Source organism: Tachypleus tridentatus, chromosome 13, assembly GCF_004210375.1.
Source record: "Tachypleus tridentatus isolate NWPU-2018 chromosome 13, ASM421037v1, whole genome shotgun sequence".
NCBI lineage: Eukaryota > Metazoa > Arthropoda > Merostomata > Xiphosura > Limulidae > Tachypleus > Tachypleus tridentatus.
This window is the reverse complement of record NC_134837.1, coordinates 271,792,130-271,811,944: the sequence shown is the minus strand read 5'-3', so window position 1 is coordinate 271,811,944 and position 19,815 is coordinate 271,792,130. Positions and strand designations below refer to the sequence as shown.

The window sequence follows — 19,815 nt, the reverse complement described above, 5'->3', positions numbered from 1 at the left end:
AGCGGTAAACTGTCTAGAGCTGCGATAACTTCCGGAACCGTGAATGGAGCATCACAAATATGAGCTTGTTCACGGGAAAGAGTTCGATCAACAAATGAGATAACGAAATCTATGTCTGCCTGCAGAACGATATCCATAGAGTACAGTGCGGAATAATACTGATGTAAAACAGCAGCGATATCTTCCACACCGGACACCTCCACACCCTATCAGTGAGCATGGATCGAAACTCAATTCTGCTTTGACGAACCTTTTCCATACGAAGAAAGTAAGACGTAGATCTCTCACCCTCCTCAAACCAACGAATATGAGATCGAATCCTCGCTCCCTCTATGGTATCGTGATCCAAAGTCTCCAATGCATCTTCAAGTTCATACAATTTGACCTTAGACCTACCAGGGAAACGGGACAGTTTTCGAAGCTCACGATTGATGGACGACTCAAGCTGACATTTGCGAGAACGGGATGCCCGCGCACGAAGAATCGAATAACGCTCGGTAAGTAAACGGAACGCGCATTTCAATTGTTCATACCACTTAATTTTATCAGTCCCATAGACTGACCAACTACGACTTCTGGCGATCAACAGCTTAATGGCTTTGACATATTCGGCATCCCTCAATAACTGGTTATTGAAGTGCCAGAAATTAGGACCTCTGACAACGGGCCGCAGAGTAAGGTCGAAGCCCAATAAAGCGTGATCTGTAGCAGGAAACCACAACGTACGGAAACGTTGGACAGTCCCCTGCAAGGTAGAAGAAAGCAAAACCCTGTCAATACGAGACGACATCATCTCACCATTAACAAAACGCTTCCATGTGAAACCAGGTGTAGTCGGCGATATGAGTGAATGCGCATCAAGTAAATCGAACCTATTAAGAAACTGGACAAAGCCGAACGGCTGGCGTCACGGTAGAAACGGACCGGAAATCGATCGCGTGCCACATCCACCACACAATTAAAATCTCCCACAACAAGCAATCCCGTGCAACCATCCAAACAATACTCCAAGTTTTGGAAAATTCCCGTCGCTCGGAGATATCGCGAGGAGCGTACACAGATGATAACAGATAAGACAAAGACTCGAAACTGAATTTGACTGTCAGAACCCTACCCACCCCATCAGAAGAAACGAATGTAACATTATCACACAAAAACTGCTGTAACAAGATGGCAACCCCTTGTCGGCCAGAAGGAGAATTATTAAAAAAAGCTACACCTGGCCAAAATTTCAGTACGACATCATGAAAATCATCAGTAAAAAACGTTTCCTGTAAACAAACAACATCAAAATTAGTAACAAAGTAATCCAGATAATAAGCCAGCTTACTAACATTACGCAACCCATTACAATTCAAAACTCCCACCCTTTGTAAATGTACCATGCTAAAGAGAAAGTAAAGGTACAAGAATTGAAAGGAAACTGGCACAAACACAAAAATAACAAGAATAAATGTAAAGATCTAAGCAAATATTCACAAAGTACAAATAACAATAAATGACAGTCTTACACGAACTGAAACAAACAAACTGTCACAAAAAACACATTTAAGGCTGCGACACCGCCTTCGCCTTCGCCCGAGATATCCGTAGTATTGGCACGTCCGTCACCCGCTTTCGTCCACTGCCCTTTTAGAAGTGTCACCAGGAGACATTGCCACCACACTAGCATACCTCCAACGACGAGGAAGAGGCACCTCCACATCGCCGGCGATACTCTCACCACTAACCGGAAGTGGAGGGAAGTGACGATCAAAATTGCGTCCTGCAGCAGGGGGGTGACTACTATCCCGTTCCCTGGCCCCACCAGAAACCGTCGATCGTCGGGCAGAAACATCGTCCACCACCCGATGGGTAGCTGCAGCCTCCTCTGAAAGGGGAACCTCCGAATCAACGCGTGGACAAACAGAAATGGTGTCAACATCATGAAGCACTGCACGATAGGGAGCAGCCGTGTCTACTTCAGCGGCGTCACGAGAAGTAGTAGGCGTGGCCACTTCAGCGTCGTTACTAGAGGAAGTTCGAGGAGCAACAAGCTTGGGACAACGTTGACGGACGTGTCCCTGCATATGACAATGTCGGCATATAAACTGGGGCAATCGCGATATAGATGATCCGCCCCAAACATAAATTACATACTTTTGACTGGCGATCATGCTTCACTTTTAACATTACCGCCTTGCCCAAAGGATCAAAAACTTTCACTACGTACGGGAAAGAGATACACTTCTCACTAAAACACACACGAACATGGCGTATACCTAAGTATATGCCCTGGTCCCTCTTCCACACAATAGGGCTTTTCACTTCACAATCATAATCTTTAAGTTTATTTAGTATAATATCATCGTCGATATATTCTGGGACGTCCATAAATGACACAGTAATAGTACGTTTAGTGACACCATTAGCCGAACAGTGCACACCATTTACAATTAGACCAGCATCTATAGCCAGATCCACATCGGCGGGAAGAACAAAAGTTACCTCATATCCACCCGGGCGAGGAACTACAGCAGTGACCGAAGCAGCACCAAACGTAGAAATAACAGAATGGATAACGTCCCCATGGCTTGAATTAGTCGTTTCCACAAAACGGTACGACGCATAACTTCCATGACCTTCTTGGTTGATGAAGACATCGTCAAACAACAGGAAAAAAAAAAATCTGGCAAAAAAAGAACTACACGCTCACTAAGCTTAGCTGTTAAATTTACACTAAGGCAATAAGAGCTCAAGAAACACGTCTGTACTCGATGACGAGAACCGGCGCTTTCCAATAAATAATATGTGCATGCCAGGGATCGAACCTGGGACCTTCCGCGTTTTAAGCGGATGTGATAACCACTACGCTAGAAGCACGTCACTTCCTGTTTTTTTCCTTTTTACTGTTTTCAAAATTAATCATTAACGTTTCAAAATATCTCATTTCGCAAACTAAACAAACACAAATATAATGACAGCTTTACATATAACCGTAAATAAAAAAACACTCTTCCTTGTCTACCAAAGCCAAAAGTAATTTGATAATGTGCTAACGTGTCTTCAAACGACATTCTCGAGCCTACAGTATTCAACGTTTTCACACCTCGCTCAATTGCCCTTAAACGTGCAATTTAATTTACTCATTCTTTTCTCTTTCTAGCAGAAACTGAACAGAAGAATTTCATAACTTTAATTTTTTTGATCACAATTTTAACACGAAAACGTAATAAGCGATTTAATACGTCTTTTAAATCCTTCAATATGCTTATGGATCCTCCGAAAAATATTTCATATTTCTTATCTTGTGACGAATTAGATGATCGCACTCTGGCTGATGTCTCGTTCTCGCACACAACTTTTTCAAGGTGTTCAATACGAAAAAGTTTCATGGTGACTTTCAAGCTCGTAAAATGATAATTTTGTAAAGGCCCTCTTGTTTTAACAGTACGTTAACAGTCGCGGGTTGTAGGATATCACATCGGTGGGAAAACGTCTAATGTGCAGAAGACGTCTCATCTGTTTTGAAAACACTCTTTTCAAAAACCATCTACTCTTGGCGACTAACGTCGTCTCTCAAGGTTATATATCGTTGTTCTCGTTGAAAATGACTTTACCAAGACATAGAACCTTGTTCAACAAAAACGTTTACAAGAACCAGCTGCACCTGGAAGCAGGAAACACTTCAGAATAATGAATATTCTGCTGTCGTGGCATCGTAATTTCCTCGTACCTATTTAATCTTCGCTATATTCAAGTGAAAGAAATACAATTTTTAAATAAGTACGTAAAACAGGAGATTCGATAACAACAATAAGATATTAAGGATCGCAAATAGCCTTTACTAAGTGAAGACATTCTGGAAAAATAAAGAAATCAGACAAAAATTGATAACAGAACAAGGAGTCTTCAAGAAAACAATGATCTCCATAGGTTGTCGCTTCTCTTCCCTGTAAGAGTGGCAAGACATGGCGTTTAGGAACTTAACTCTTTTCCGTCACTAGTAGGTTGCAGATGATAACTCGCATATCGATGCAATAGTTCTAACCGCTATTTAAAACAAAAGGTTGAAGAACGAAACATATAGGTTGATTAGTTGTCACAGCTTGAATAGTTGTTCTCAACAAGCACTGACGGAGTCGTGATCTTTAAACATTACCTGTACAACTAAGAAGGTACGTTACCTAAACTTAAAATAAGGTCTTGCGTGAATCGACGTTTCACACTCTTTACGCATTTGAAATAGAAAAAAACTCATGAACCCTTTCCATGGAATTGGAGTTCTAAATTCCTGGTCAGATTCTTCGTCGAACGTTATACGATTACACGAAGGCCTATTGAAAACGTGAAATTTCGCAGGCGTGCACGCATTATATCCAAAACCAATAGCGATTCTTTTTCGGTTTATTAAACAACATTTATACGAATTTCGGAAGGTGGTTACAAGTATAGGAAAAAAGGGTGTAAACCCTGTGACATCTCACAGCTGTCTCACGCTCTAACACTGAATTTATGATGAAAATTTCGTTCCACGTTCTTACCAACTGAATTAAAAGGAAACAAACGATTTAAAAATAAATATGTGCCTGCCAGGGATCGAACCTGGGACCTTCCGCGTGTTAAGCGGATGTGATAACCACTACACCACAAGCACGTCACTTCCTGTTTTTTTCCTTTTTACTGTTTTCAAAATTAATCATCAACGTTTCAAAATATCTCATTTCGCAAACTATACAAACACAAATATAATGACAGCTTTACATATAACCGTAAATAAAATAACACTCTTCCTTGTCTACCAAAGCCAAAAGTAATTTGATAATGTGCTAACGTGTCTTCAAACGACATCCTCGAGCCTACAGTATTCAACGTTTTCACACCTCGCTCAATTGCCCTTAAACGTGCAATTTAATTTACTCATTCTTTTCTCTTTCTAGCAGAAACTGAACAGAAGAATTTCATAACTTTAATTTTTTGATCACAATTATTAAACGAAAACGTAATAAGCGATTTAATACGTCTTTTAAATCCTTCAATATGCTTATGGATCCTCCGAAAAATATTTCATATTTCTTATCTTGCGACCAATTAGATGATCGCACTCTGGCTGATGTCTCGTTCTCGCACACAACTTCTTCAAGGTGTTCAATACGACAAAGTTTCATGGTGACTTTCAAGCTCCTAAAATGATAATTTTGTAAAGGCCCTCTTTTTTTAACAGTACGTTGACAGTCGCGGGTTGTAGGATATCACATCGGTGGGAAAACGTCTAATGTGCAGAAGAGGTCTCATCTGTTTTAAAAACACTCTCTTCAAAAACCATCCACTCTTGGCGACTTACGTCGTATCTCAAGGTTATATATCGTTGTTCTCGTTGAAAATGACTTTACCAAAACATAGAATCTTGTTCAACAAAAACGTTTACAAGAACCAGCTGCACCTGGAAGCAGGAAACACTTCAGAATAATGAATATTCTGCTGTCGTGGCATCGTAATTTCCTCGTACCTATTTAATCTTCACTATATTCAAGTGAAAGAAATACAATTTTTAAATAAGTACGTAAAACAGGAGATTCGATAAGAACAATAAGATATTAAGCATCGCAAAGAGCCTTTACTAAGTGAAGACATTCTGGAAAAATAAAGAAATCAGACAAAAATTGATAAACAAAACAAGGAGTCTTCAAGAAAACAATGATCTCTATAGCTTGTCGCTTCTCTTCCCTGTAAGAGTGGCAAGACATGGCGTTTAGGACCTTTGAGTCGCTATCTGTGGTTCGTTTATTTCCAATTCCAATCAAATAACATGTATGCATTGTCAGACGTAGGGGAAGTTACGATATTATCGCCAATTCCACCGATCGGTAAAAATAAAGTACATCAAACAGTCGGTGGTGAACGATTTTGAAGAATTGCCTTAACTCTTTTCCGTCACTAGTAAGTTGCAGATGATAACTCGCATATCGATGCAATAGTTCTAATCGCTATTTAAAACAAAAGGTTAAAGAACGAAACATATAGGTTGATTAGTTGTCACAGCTTGAATAGTTGTTCTCAACAAACACTGACGGAGTCGTGATCTTTAAACATTACCTGTACAACTAAGAAGGTACGTTACCTAAACTTAAAATAAGGTCGCGTGAATCGACGTTTCACACTCTTCACGCATTTGAAATAGAAAAAAATAACTCATGAACCCTTTCCATGGAACAGGAGTTCTAAATTGCTGGTCAGATTCTTCGTCGAACGTTATACGATTACACGAAGGCCTATTGAAAACGTGAAATTTCGCAGCCGTGCACGCATTATATCCAAAACCAATAGCGATTCTTTTCGGTTTATTAAACAACATTTATACGAATTTCGGAAGGTGGTTACAAGTATAGGAAAAAGTGTGTAAATCCTGTGACATCTCACAGCCGTCTCACGCTCTCACACTGAATTTATGATGAAAATTTCGTTCCACGTTCTTACCAACTGAATTAAAGGAACAAACGATTTAAATATGTGCCTGCCAGGGATCGAACCTGGGACCTTCCGCGTGTTAAGCGGATGTTTTTTTTGTTTTTTTTTCTCTTTATTTATCCCACCTCAACGAGGGGGTATACACAGAAGTACAACAAATAAAACACAAGTTAATGAATTAGCATGTAACAATAACTCTATAGATTACCATGCTGAAAATTACCACAAAGTTAATAAAATTAAGGAAAAGAAATAAAAGAGGTAATTGGAACAGCAGGTAATCCAACAAACATTATAATGAACATTAACAAACAAGAAATCAATGGATCTTTCATTGGTAACAAAAATATAATGAAATAACAACTTATCTTAACAACGTACACAAGAAATAACCTTGGGCACCTTGGGTTACCAAGCTACCAACATAAGAATACAGAGAATAAAAAACATTTAATGAGTTATGTAACAAAGATCTATGATAATGAAGATATATATGTCTCCGTACACGCACTTTAAACATGGAAATTAAATGAATGACGCGATTTCGTGCCAAAGAAACTGAACGAGCAGAACATATAACCTGACGTGCCAAACTAGTAAACAAACGGAATATGTTCCAGCATCTTCTGGGTATCGAAGGATGAGATCCCACTAAGAGGCATCTCCTCCATACCCAGTTTGATATGGGACATCCAAAATAAAATGCCAATAATTTATATACATATGACCACAAGGGCTGTACAAAAGGACATTGGAAAAACAGATGGTCTATGGTTTCCGGCGCCTGGGAACAGAAAGTGCACAACCCTGTGGGATGTCTGTCCATATGTATCAGCTTGACATTAGTGGTAATCGCTTACAACCACAGTAAATAATCCACATCACAAACATAAAAACCCACAAAAGAAGAATAAGCGTTTTTACGAATGCGTTTCCAGTCTCAGGAGGAACAATATCCCCAGTAGAATGGAGCAGGGAAATTAGTAGCGAGTGAAAACTGTAAATGTCCCACCAGTTGCCTCACAGATAAACCCTGAAAATGAACTTGATTATCAGGTGGTCCAGAAAATATAAATCCACAACACATGTGGACGACGGAAGAGGAGCCGGCTGGGTGGACAAAACCGACAACCAGTCCACAGGCAACGCCTCCTTGATAATATGAAAATGTGAAAAAATTGTGCGGGCATTGGCCAACGGGTCAGCGTCCGTACACATTTCAATCACTGCCCCCACCGGAAGAAAAGCAGGGAGCACCTCGTACAATAAATGGCGGACCTGAAACAAACCTGCGTTAATAAATTCAGGAAAATGAAATGTTCGGTGGCGAACATCAACAATAGCCGGATTGAAAAACAAAGGTTCATCAAAAATTTGTGGGGAAAGTGGAGCTGGGACAATCCCTTTATCCCCAAGAAGAACCTTCCAGGCATGAAACATTTCCTGAATATAGAAAGGTAACGATTTCACAAAACGTGGCAAAATACGGCATTGAAGAATCCGAAAGCCCAAAGAGAGATTACCATAACAAGAAAAAATCCAGAAAGAAGTTGTCGCAAGGTGGAAGGACAAGAAGCATCCAAACAACGCTGCAACAACTTCAAACGGAATGCGAGTTTACGAGTATTAACATCAACCAAGTTGATACCTCCACAATCATAACTCCGGATCAGAATACCGTATGCCACTTTATGTATACCTCCCCGCCAAATAAAATCCAGTATACATTTGCGAAATCGAGCCTCAAACTGTCTTGGCAACGGGAGTATATTCAACGGGTACCATAACACCGATGCCACCAAGGAGTTCACCACAAGAGATTTACCCTTTAGCGACAAAGAACGAAATCGCCACGACACCAAGACACGAGATACCCTGCGCAATACACCCTGCCACGTATCTTGCAGCATGACATCGAAATTAGAGTGGAAAACTATTCCCAAAATCCGAATAGGATCCTGGGAAATTCTCAACTCACCAAGGACGAAGTCTGCAGAAGAGGCCAAACATCCAATCCACAAACCCTGACTCTTGGTCCAGTTGATCTTCCACCAGTAGCTTTGCCAAAAGTTCGGCAGACATCCAACACATGCGGCAAAGATTCGGCGTCTCGTAAGGTTAAGGTGGTATCATCAGCATGTTGATAAGTAAGTGAAGGCGTGGTGAGTAACACATCACCACCAATACCAGTAATATGTATATTATGGACTAACATATTTCGTAACGGTTCGACACTGAGAACGTAAAGTAGAGCAGACATTGGGCATCCTTGACGAATACCCCGAGTTACAGCAAAATCAGTAGTGAGAAATCCATTAAACTTTACACAACTAGAAATAGAAGTATAGCAAAGACGAACCCAGTGAACAAAAGTAGAACCAAAACCCATACGCAGAAGAAGTTGAAATAGATAGTCATAGGCCACCCGATCAAAGGCTTGCATCTGATCGAGCTTCAAAAGATTCCACCCTGGCCGGTACGTGCTAAAGATTGCAATAGCAAAACGAGTGTTAACGGAGTATCAGCAACGTCCCGTCCAGGTATACACCCGATTGGTCATCTGAAACTAAACTGGAGATCACAGACGAAAGGCGACGAGCCAGCACTTTGGCCAAAAGCTTATAGTCAGTACAAAGCAATATCAAAGGCCGGCTGTTAGCCGCCAACCGTCGATCCCCTCCTTTCGGGATAGGAACAATTACCCCAGAACACATTGTACGGAGCAACTGTGGAGAGTGGAACAGTTCAGACAAGACAGATAAAAGTCGTCAACAAAAGAGAGAAAATATTTGTAGAATTCGGAGGTAAAACCATCCAAACCAGGAGATTTGCCCAGCGGTAAACTGTCTAGAGCTGCGATAACTTCCGGAACCGTGAATGGAGCATCACAAATATGAGCTTGTTCACGGGAAAGAGTTCGATCAACAAATGAGATAACGAAATCTATGTCTGCCTGCAGAACGATATCCATAGAGTACAGTGCGGAATAATACTGATGTAAAACAGCAGCGATATCTTCCACACCGGACACCTCCACACCCTATCAGTGAGCATGGATCGAAACTCAATTCTGCTTTGACGAACCTTTTCCATACGAAGAAAGTAAGACGTAGATCTCTCACCCTCCTCAAACCAACGAATATGAGATCGAATCCTCGCTCCTCTATGGTATCGTGATCCAAAGTCTCCAATGCATCTTCAAGTTCATACAATTTGACCTTAGACCTACCAGGAAACGGGACAGTTTTCGAAGCTCACGATTGATGGACGACTCAAGCTGACATTTGCGAGAACAGGATGCCCGCGCACGAAGAATCGAATAACGCTCGGTAAGTAAACGGAACGCGCATTTCAATTGTTCATACCACTTAATTTTATCAGTCCCATAGACTGACCAACTACGACTTCTGGCGATCAACAGCTTAATGGCTTTGACATATTCGGCATCCCTCAATAACTGGTTATTGAAGTGCCAGAAATTAGGACCTCTGACAACGGGCCGCAGAGTAAGGTCGAAGCCCAATAAAGCGTGATCTGTAGCAGGAAACCACAACGTACGGAAACGTTGGACAGTCCCCTGCAAGGTAGAAGAAAGCAAAACCCTGTCAATACGAGACGACATCATCTCACCATTAACAAAACGCTTCCATGTGAAACCAGGTGTAGTCGGCGATATGAGTGAATGCGCATCAAGTAAATCGAACCTATTAAGAAACTGGACAAAAGCCGAACGGCTGGCGTCACGGTAGAAACGGACCGGAAATCGATCGCGTGCCACATCCACCACACAATTAAAATCTCCCACAACAAGCAATCCCGTGCAACCATCCAAACAATACTCCAAGTTTTGGAAAAATTCCCCGTCGCTCGGAGATATCGCGAGGAGCGTACACAGATGATAACAGATAAGACAAAGACTCGAAACTGAATTTGACTGTCAGAACCCTACCCACCCCATCAGAAGAAACGAATGTAACATTATCACACAAAAACTGCTGTAACAAGATGGCAACCCCTTGTCGGCCAGAAGGAGAATTATTAAAAAAAGCTACACCTGGCCAAAATTTCAGTACGACATCATGAAAATCATCAGTAAAAAACGTTTCCTGTAAACAAACAACATCAAAATTAGTAACAAAGTAATCCAGATAATAAGCCAGCTTACTAACATTACGCAACCCATTACAATTCAAAACTCCCACCCTTTGTAAATAATCCATGCTAAAGAGAAAGTAAAGGTACATGAATTGAAAGGAAACTGGCACAAACACAAAAAATAACAAGAATAAATGTAAAGATCTAAGCAAATATTCACAAAGTACAAATAACAATAAATGACAGTCTTACACGAACTGAAACAAACAAACTGTCACAAAAAACACATTTAAGGCTGCGACACCGCCTTCGCCTTCGCCCGAGATATCCGTAGTATTGGCACGTCCGTCACCCGCTTTCGTCCACTGCCCTTTTAGAAGTGTCACCAGGAGACATTGCCACCACACTAGCATACCTCCAACGACGAGGAAGAGGCACCTCCACATCGCCGGCGATACTCTCACCACTAACCGGAAGTGGAGGGAAGTGACGATCAAAATTGCGTCCTGCAGCAGGGGTGACTACTATCCCGTTCCTGGCCCCACCAGAAACCGTCGATCGTCGGGCAGAAACATCGTCCACCACCCAATGGGTAGCTGCAGCCTCCTCTGAAGGGGAACCTCCGAATCAACGCGTGGACAAACAGAAATGGTGTCAACATCATGAAGCACTGCACGATAGGGAGCAGCCGTGTCTACTTCAGCGGCGTCACGAGAAGTAGTAGGCGTGGCCACTTCAGCGTCGTTACTAGAGGAAGTTCGAGGAGCAACAAGCTTGGGACAACGTTGACGGACGTGTCCCTGCATATGACAATGTCGGCATATAAACTGGGGCAATCGCGATATAGATGATCCGCCCCCAAACATAAATTACATACTTTTGACTGGCGATCATGCTTCACTTTTAACATTACCGCCTTGCCCAAAGGATCAAAAACTTTCACTACGTACGGGAAAGAGATACACTTCTCACTAAAACACACACGAACATGGCGTATACCTAAGTATATGCCCTGGTCCCTCTTCCACACAATAGGGCTTTTCACTTCACAATCATAATCTTTAAGTTTATTTAGTATAATATCATCGTCGATATATTCTGGGACGTCCATAAATGACACAGTAATAGTACGTTTAGTGACACCATTAGCCGAACAGTGCACACCATTTACAATTAGACCAGCATCTATAGCCAGATCCACATCGGCGGGAAGAACAAAAGTTACCTCATATCCACCCGGGCGAGGAACTACAGCAGTGACCGAAGCAGCACCAAACGTAGAAATAACAGAATGGATAACGTCCCCATGGCTTGAATTAGTCGTTTCCACAAAAACGGTACGACGCATAACTTCCATGACCTTCTTGGTTGATGAAGACATCGTCAAACAACAGGAAAAAAAAAATCTGGCAAAAAAAATAACTACACGCTCACTAAGCTTAGCTGTTAAATTTACACTAAGGCAATAAGAGCTCGAGAAACACGTCTGTACTCGATGACGAGAACCAGCGCTTTCCAATAAATAATATGTGCATGCCAGGGATCGAACCTGGGACCTTCCGCGTTTTAAGTGGCTGTGATAACCACTACGCTATAAGCACGTCACTTGCTGTTTTTTTCCTTTTTACTGTTTTCAAAATTAATCATTAACGTTTCAAAATATCTCATTTCGCAAACTAAACAAACACAAATATAATGACAGCTTTACATATAACCGTAAATAAAAAAACACTCTTCCTTCTCTACCAAAGCCAAAAGTAATTTGATAATGTTCTAACGTGTATTCAAACGACTTCTTTGAGCCTGCAGTATTCAACGTTTCACACGTCGCTCAATTACGCTTAAACGTTCAATTTAATTTACTCATTCTTTTCTCTTTCTAGCAGAAACTGAACATAAGAATTTCATAACTTTAATTTTTTTATCACAATTAATACACGAAAACGTAATAAGCGATTTAATACGTCTTTTAAATCCTTCAATATGCTTATGGATCCTCTGAAAAATATTTCATATTTCTTATCTTTCGACCAATTAGATGATCGCACTCTGTCTGATGTCCAGTTCTCACACACAACTTCTTCAAGGTGTTCAATACGACAAAGTTTCATGGTGACTTTCAAGCTACTAAAATGATAATTTTGTAAAGGCCCTTTTGTTTTAACAGTACGTTGACAGTCGCGGGTTGTAGGATATCACATCGGTGGGAAAACGTCTAATGTGCAGAAGAGGTCTCATCTGTTTTGAAAACACTCTCTTAAAAAACCATCTACTCTTGGCGACTAACGTCGTCTCTCAAGGTTATATATCGTTGTTCTCGTTGAAAATGACTTTACCAAGACATAGAACCTTGTTCAACAAAACGTTTACAAGAACCAGCTGCACCTGCAATCAGGAAACACTACAGAATAATGAATATTCTGCTGTCATGGCATCGTAATTTCCTCGTACCTATTTAATCTTCACTATATTCAAGTGAAAGAAATACAATTTTTAAATAAGTACGTAAAACAGGAGATTCGATAACAACAATAAGATATTAAGCATCGCAAACAGCCTTTACTAAGTAAAGACATTCTGGAAAAATAAAGAAATCAGACAAAAATTGATAACAGAACAAGGAGTCTTCAAGAAAACAATGATCTCCATGGGTTGTCGCTTCTCTTCCCTGTAAGAGTGGTAAGACATGGCGTTTAGGACCTTTGAGTGGCTATCTGTGGTTCGTTTATTTCCAATTCCAATCAAATAACATGTATGCATTGTCAGACGTAGGGGAAGTTACGATATTATCGCCAATTCCACCGATCGGTAAAAATAAAGTACATCAAACAGTCGGTGGTGAACGATTTTGAAGAATTGCCTTAACTCTTTTCCGTCACTAGTAAGTTGCAGATGATAACTCGCATATCCATGCAATAGTTCTAACCGCTATTTAAAACAAAAGGTTAAAGAACGAAACATATAGGTTGATTAGTTGTCACAGCTTGAATAGTTGTTCTCAACAAACACTGACGGAGTCGTGATCTTTAAACATTACCTGTACAACTAAGAAGGTACGTTACCTAAACTTAAAATAAGGTTGCGTGAATCGACGTTTCACACTCTTCACGCATTTGAAATAGAAAAAAACCTCATGAACCCTTTCCATTGAACAGGAGTTCTAAATTGCTGGTCAGATTCTTCGTCGAACGTTATACGATTAAACGAAGGCCTATTGAAAACGTGAAATTTCGCAGCCGTGCACGCATTATATCCAAAACCAATAGCGATTCTTTTTCGGTTTATTAAACAACATTTATACGAATTTCGGAAGGTGGTTACAAGTATAGGAAAAAGTTTGTAAATCATGTGACATCTCACAGCCGTCTCACGCTCTCACACTGAATTTATGATGAAAATTTCGTTCCACGTTCTTACCAACTGAATTAAAAGGAAACAAACGATTTAAAAATAAATATGTGCCTGCCAGGGATCGAACCTGGGACCTTCCGCGTGTTAAGCGGATGTGATAACCACTACACCACAAGCACGTCACTTCCTGTTTTTTCCTTTTACTGTTTTCAAAATTAATCATCAACGTTTCAAATATCTCATTTCGCAAACTAAACAAACACAAATATAATGACAGCTTTACATATAACCGTAAATAAAAAACACTCTTCCTTGTCTACCAAAGCCAAAAGTAATTTGATAATGTGCTAACGTGTCTTCAAACGACATCCTCGAGCCTACAGTATTCAACGTTTTCACACCTCGCTCAATTGCCTTAAACGTGCAATTTAATTTACTCATTCTTTTCTCTTTCTAGCAGAAACTGAACAGAAGAATTTCATAACTTTAATTTTTTTATCACAATTATTACACGAAAACGTAATAAGCGATTTAATACGTCTTTTAAATCCTTCAATATGCTTATGGATCCTCTGAAAATATTTCATATTTCTTATCTTTCGACCAATTAGATGATCGCACTCTGTCTGATGTCCAGTTCTCACACACAACTTCTTCAAGGTGTTCAATACGACAAAGTTTCATGGTGACTTTCAAGCTACTAAAATGATAATTTTGTAAAGGCCCTTTTGTTTTAACAGTACGTTGACAGTCGCGGGTTGTAGGATATCACATCGGTGGGAAAACGTCTAATGTGCAGAAGAGGTCTCATCTGTTTTAAAAACACTCTCTTCAAAAACCATCCACTCTTGGCGACTTACGTCGTAACTCAAGGTTATATATCGTTGTTCTCGTTGAAAATGACTTTACCAAAACATAGAATCTTGTTCATCAAAAACGTTTACAAGAACCAGGTGCACCTGGAAGCAGGAAACACTTCAGAATTATGAATATTCTGCTGTCGTGGCATCGTAATTTCCTCGTACCTATTTAATCTTCACTATATTCAAGTGAAAGAAATACAATTTTAAATAAGTACGTAAAACAGGAGATTCGATAAGAACAATAAGATATTAAGCATCGCAAACAGCCTTTACTAAGTGAAGACATTCTGGAAAAATAAAGAAATCAGACAAAATTGATAAACAGAACAAGGAGTCTTCAAGAAAACAATGATCTCTATAGCTTGTCGCTTCTCTTCCCTGTAAGAGTGGTAAGACATGGCGTTTAGGACCTTTGAGTCGCTATCTGTGGTTCGTTTATTTCAATTCCAATCAAATAACATGTATGCATTGTCAGACGTAGGGGAAGTTACGATATTATCGCCAATTCCACCGATCGGTAAAAAAAAGTACATCAAACAGTCGGTGGTGAACGATTTTGAAGAATTGCCTTAACTCTTTTCCGTCACTAGTAAGTTGCAGATGATAACTCGCATATCCATGCAATAGTTCTAACCGCTATTTAAAACAAAAGGTTAAAGAACGAAACATATAGGTTGATTAGCTGTCACAGCTTGAATAGTTGTTCTCAACAAACACTGACGGAGTCGTGATCTTTAAACATTACCTGTACAACTAAGAACGTACGTTACCTAAACTTAAAATAAGGTTGCGTGAATCGACGTTTCACACTCTTCACGCATTTGAAATAGAAAAAAAAACCTCATGAACCCTTTCCATGGAACAGGAGTTCTAAATTGCTGGTCAGATTCTTCGTCGAACGTTATACGATTACACGAAGGCCTATTGAAAACGTGAAATTTCGCAGCCGTGCACGCATTATATCCAAAACCAATAGCGATTCTTTTTCGGTTTATTAAACAACATTTATACGAATTTCGGAAGGTGGTTACAAGTATAGGAAAAAAGTTTGTAAATCATGTGACATCTCACAGCCGTCTCACGCTCTCACACTGAATTTATGATGAAAATTTCGTTCCACGTTCTTACCAACTGAATTAAAAGGAAACAAACGATTTAAATAATAAATATGTGCCTGCCAGGGATCGAACCTGGGACCTTCCGCGTGTTAAGCGGATGTGATAACCACTACACCACAAGCACGTCACTTCCTGTTTTTTTCCTTTTTACTGTTTTCAAAATTAATCATCAACGTTTCAAAATATCTAATTTCGCAAACTAAACAAACACAAATATAATGACAGCTTTACATATAACCGTAAATAAAAAAACACTCTTCCTTGTCTACCAAAGCCAAAAGTAATTTGATAATGTGCTAACGTGTCTTCAAACGACATCCTCGAGCCTGCAGTATTCAACGTTTTCACACCTCGCTCAATTGCCCTTAAACGTGCAATTTAATTTACTCATTCTTTTCTCTTTCTAGCAGAAACTGAACAGAAGAATTTCATAACTTTAATTTTTTTATCACAATTATTACACGAAAACGTAATAAGCGATTTAATACGTCTTTTAAATCCTTCAATATGCTTATGGATCCTCCGAGAAATATTTCATATTTCTTATCTTGCGACCAATTAGATGATCGCACTCTGGCTGATGTCTCGTTCTCGCACACAACTTCTTCAAGGTGTTCAATACGACAAAGTTTCATGGTGACTTTCAAGCTCCTAAAATGATAATTTTGTAAAGGCCCTCTTGTTTTAACAGTACGTTGACAGTCGCGGGTTGTAGGATATCACATCGGTGGGAAAACGTCTAATGTGCAGAAGAGGTCTCATCTGTTTTAAAAACACTCTTTTCAAAAACCATCCACTCTTGGCGACTTACGTCGTATCTCAAGGTTATATATCGTTGTTCTCGTTGAAAATGACTTTACCAAAACATAGAATCTTGTTCATCAAAAACGTTTACAAGAACCAGGTGCACCTGGAAGCAGGAAACACTTCAGAATTATGAATATTCTGCTGTCGTGGCATCGTAATTTCCTCGTACCTATTTAATCTTCACTATATTCAAGTGAAAGAAATACAATTTTTAAATAAGTACGTAAAACAGGAGATTCGTTAAGAACAACAAGATATTAAGCAACGAAAACAGCCTTTACTAAGTGAAGACATTCTGGAAAAATAAAGAAATCAGACAAAAATTGATAAACAGTACAAGGAGTTTTCAAGAAAACAATGATCTCTATAGCTTGTCGCTTCTCTTCCCTGTAAGAGTGGCAAGACATGGTTTTTAAGACCTTTGAGTCGCTATCTGTGGTTCGTTTATTTCCAATTCCAATCAAATAACATGTATGCATTGTCAGACGTAGGGGAAGTTACGATATTATCGCCAATTCCACCGATCGGTAAAAATAAAATACATCAAACAGTCGGTGGTGAACGATTTTGAAGAATTGCCTTAACTTTTTTCCGTCAATAGTAAGTTGCAGTGGTTAACTCGCATATCCATGCAATAGTTCTAACCGCTATTTAAAACAAAAGGTTAAAGAACGAAATATATAGGTTGATTAGCTGTCACAGCTTGAATAGTTGTTCTCAACAAACACTGACGAAGTCGTGATCTTCAAACATTACCTGTACAACTAAGAAGGTACGTTACATATACTTAAAATAAGGTTGCGTGAATCGACGTTTCACACTCTTCACGCAATTGAAATAGAAAAAAAACTCATGAACCCTTTCCATGGAACAGGAGTTCTAAATTCCTGGTCAGATTCTTCGTCGAACGTTATACGATTAAACGAAGACCTATTGAAAACGTGAAATTTCGCAGCCGTGCACTCATTATATCCAAAACCAATAGCGATTCTTTTTCGGTTTATTAAACAACATTTATACGAATTTCGGAAGGTGGTTACAAGTATAGGAAAAAAGTGTGGAAATCCTGTGACATCTCAGAACCGTCTCACGCTCTGACAGTGAATTTATGATATAAATTTAGTTCCACGTTCTTACAAACTGAATTAAAGGAAACAAACGATTTAAATAATAAATATGTGCCTGCCAGGGTCGAAACTGGGACCTTCCGCGTGTAAAGCGGATGTGACAACCACTACACTACAAGCACGTCACTTCCTGTTTTCTTCCTTTTACTGTTTTCAAAATTAATCATTAACGTTTCAAAATATCTCATTTGGCAAACTAAACAAACAGAAATATAATGACAGCTTTACATATAACCGTAAATAAAATAACACTCTTCCTTGTCTACCAAAGCCAAAAGTAATTTGATAATGTGCTAACGTGTCTTCAAACGACATCATCGAGCCTACAGTATTCAACGTTTTCAACCCTCGCTTAATTGCCTTTAAACGTGCAATTTAATTTACTCATTCTTTTCTCTTTCTAGTAGAAACTGAACAGAAGAATTTCATAACTTTAATTTTTTTTATCACAATTATTACACGAAAACGTAATAAGCGATTTAATACGTCTTTTAAATCCTTCAATATGTTTATGGATCCTCCGACAAATATTTCATATTTCTTATCTTGCGACCAATTAGATGATCGCACTCTGGCTGATGTCTCGTTCTCGCACACAACTTCTTCAAGGTGTTCAATACGACAAAGTTTCATGGTGACTTTCAAGCTCCTAAAATGATAATTTTGTAAAGACACTCTTGTTTTAACAGAACGTTGACAGTCGCGTGTTGTAGGATATCCCATCGGTGGGAAAACGTCTAATGTGCAGAAGAGGTCTCATCTGTTTTGAAAACACTCTCTTCAAAAACCATCTACTCTTGGCGACTAACGTCGTCTCTCAAGGTTATATATCGTTGTTCTCGTTGAAAATGACTTTACCAAAACATAGAATCTTGTTCAACAAAAACGTTTACAAGAACCAGCTGCACCTGGAAGCAGGAAACACTTCAGAATAATGTATATTCTGCTGTCGTGGCATCGTAATTTCCTCGTACCTATTTAATCTTCACTATATTCAAGTGAAATAAATACAATTTTATAATTAAGTACGTAAAAGAGGAGATTCGATAACAACAAAAAGATATTAAGCACCGCAAAAAGCCTTTACTAAGTGAAGACATTCTGGAAAAATAAAGAAATCAGACAAAAATTGATAAACAGAACAAGAAGTCTTGAAGAAAACAATGATCTCTATAGGCTGTCGCTTCTCTTCCCTGTAAGAGTGGCAAGACATGGCGTTTAGGACCTTTGAGTCGCTATCTGTGGTTCGTTTATTTCCAATTCCAATCAAATAACATGTATGCATTGTCAGACGTAGGGGAAGTTACGATATTATCGCCAATTCCACCGATCGGTAGAAATAAAGTACATCAAACAGTCGGTGGTGAACGAATTTGAAGAATTGCCTTAACTCTTTTCCGTCACTAGTAATTTGCAGATGATAACTCGCATATCCATGCAATAGTTCTATCCCCTATTTAAAACAAAAGGTTAAAGAACGAAACTTATAGGTTGATTAGCTGTCATAGCTTGAATAGTTCTCAACAAACACTGACGGAGTCGTGATCTTTAAACATTACCTGTACAACTAAGAAGGTACGTTACCTAAACTTAAAATAAGGTCGCGTGAATCGACGTTCCACACTCTTCACGCATTTGAAATAGAAAAAAACCTCATGAACCCTTTCCATGGAACAGGAGTTCTTAATTGCTGGTCAGATACTTCGTCGAAAGTTATATGATTACACGAAGGCCTATTGAAAACGTGAAATTTCGCAGCCGTGCACGCATTATATCCAAAACCAAAAGCGATTCTTTTTCGGTTTATTAAACAACATTTATACGAATTTCGGAAGGTGGTTACAAGTATAGGAAAAAAGTGTGTAAATCCTGTGACATCTCACAGCCGTCTCACGCTCTCACACTGAATTTATGATGAAATTTCGTTCCACGTTCTTACCAACTGAATTAAAGGAAACAAACGATTTAAATAATAAATATGTGCCTGCCAGGGATCGAACCTGGGAC

At 39.4% G+C, this 19,815-nt stretch overlaps 4 non-coding genes across 4 annotated transcripts; all 4 read right to left on the bottom strand.

The window, feature by feature from the left end:
* Positions 1-2,789: 2,789 nt before the first annotated feature.
* On the bottom strand, positions 2,790-2,862 carry TRNAF-AAA (transfer RNA phenylalanine (anticodon AAA)). Its single transcript has one exon. It is a non-coding gene; the product is annotated as a tRNA-Phe (tRNA).
* A 1,701-nt stretch (positions 2,863-4,563) lies between these two features.
* Positions 4,564-4,636, bottom strand: TRNAV-AAC (transfer RNA valine (anticodon AAC)). The gene has a single exon. It is a non-coding gene; the product is annotated as a tRNA-Val (tRNA).
* Positions 4,637-13,999: 9,363 nt separating this feature from the next.
* On the bottom strand, positions 14,000-14,072 carry TRNAV-AAC (transfer RNA valine (anticodon AAC)). Its single transcript has one exon. It is a non-coding gene; the product is annotated as a tRNA-Val (tRNA).
* Positions 14,073-15,925: 1,853 nt separating this feature from the next.
* TRNAV-AAC (transfer RNA valine (anticodon AAC)) lies at positions 15,926-15,998 on the bottom strand. Its single transcript has one exon. It is a non-coding gene; the product is annotated as a tRNA-Val (tRNA).
* Between the last annotated feature and the right edge of the window lie 3,817 nt (positions 15,999-19,815).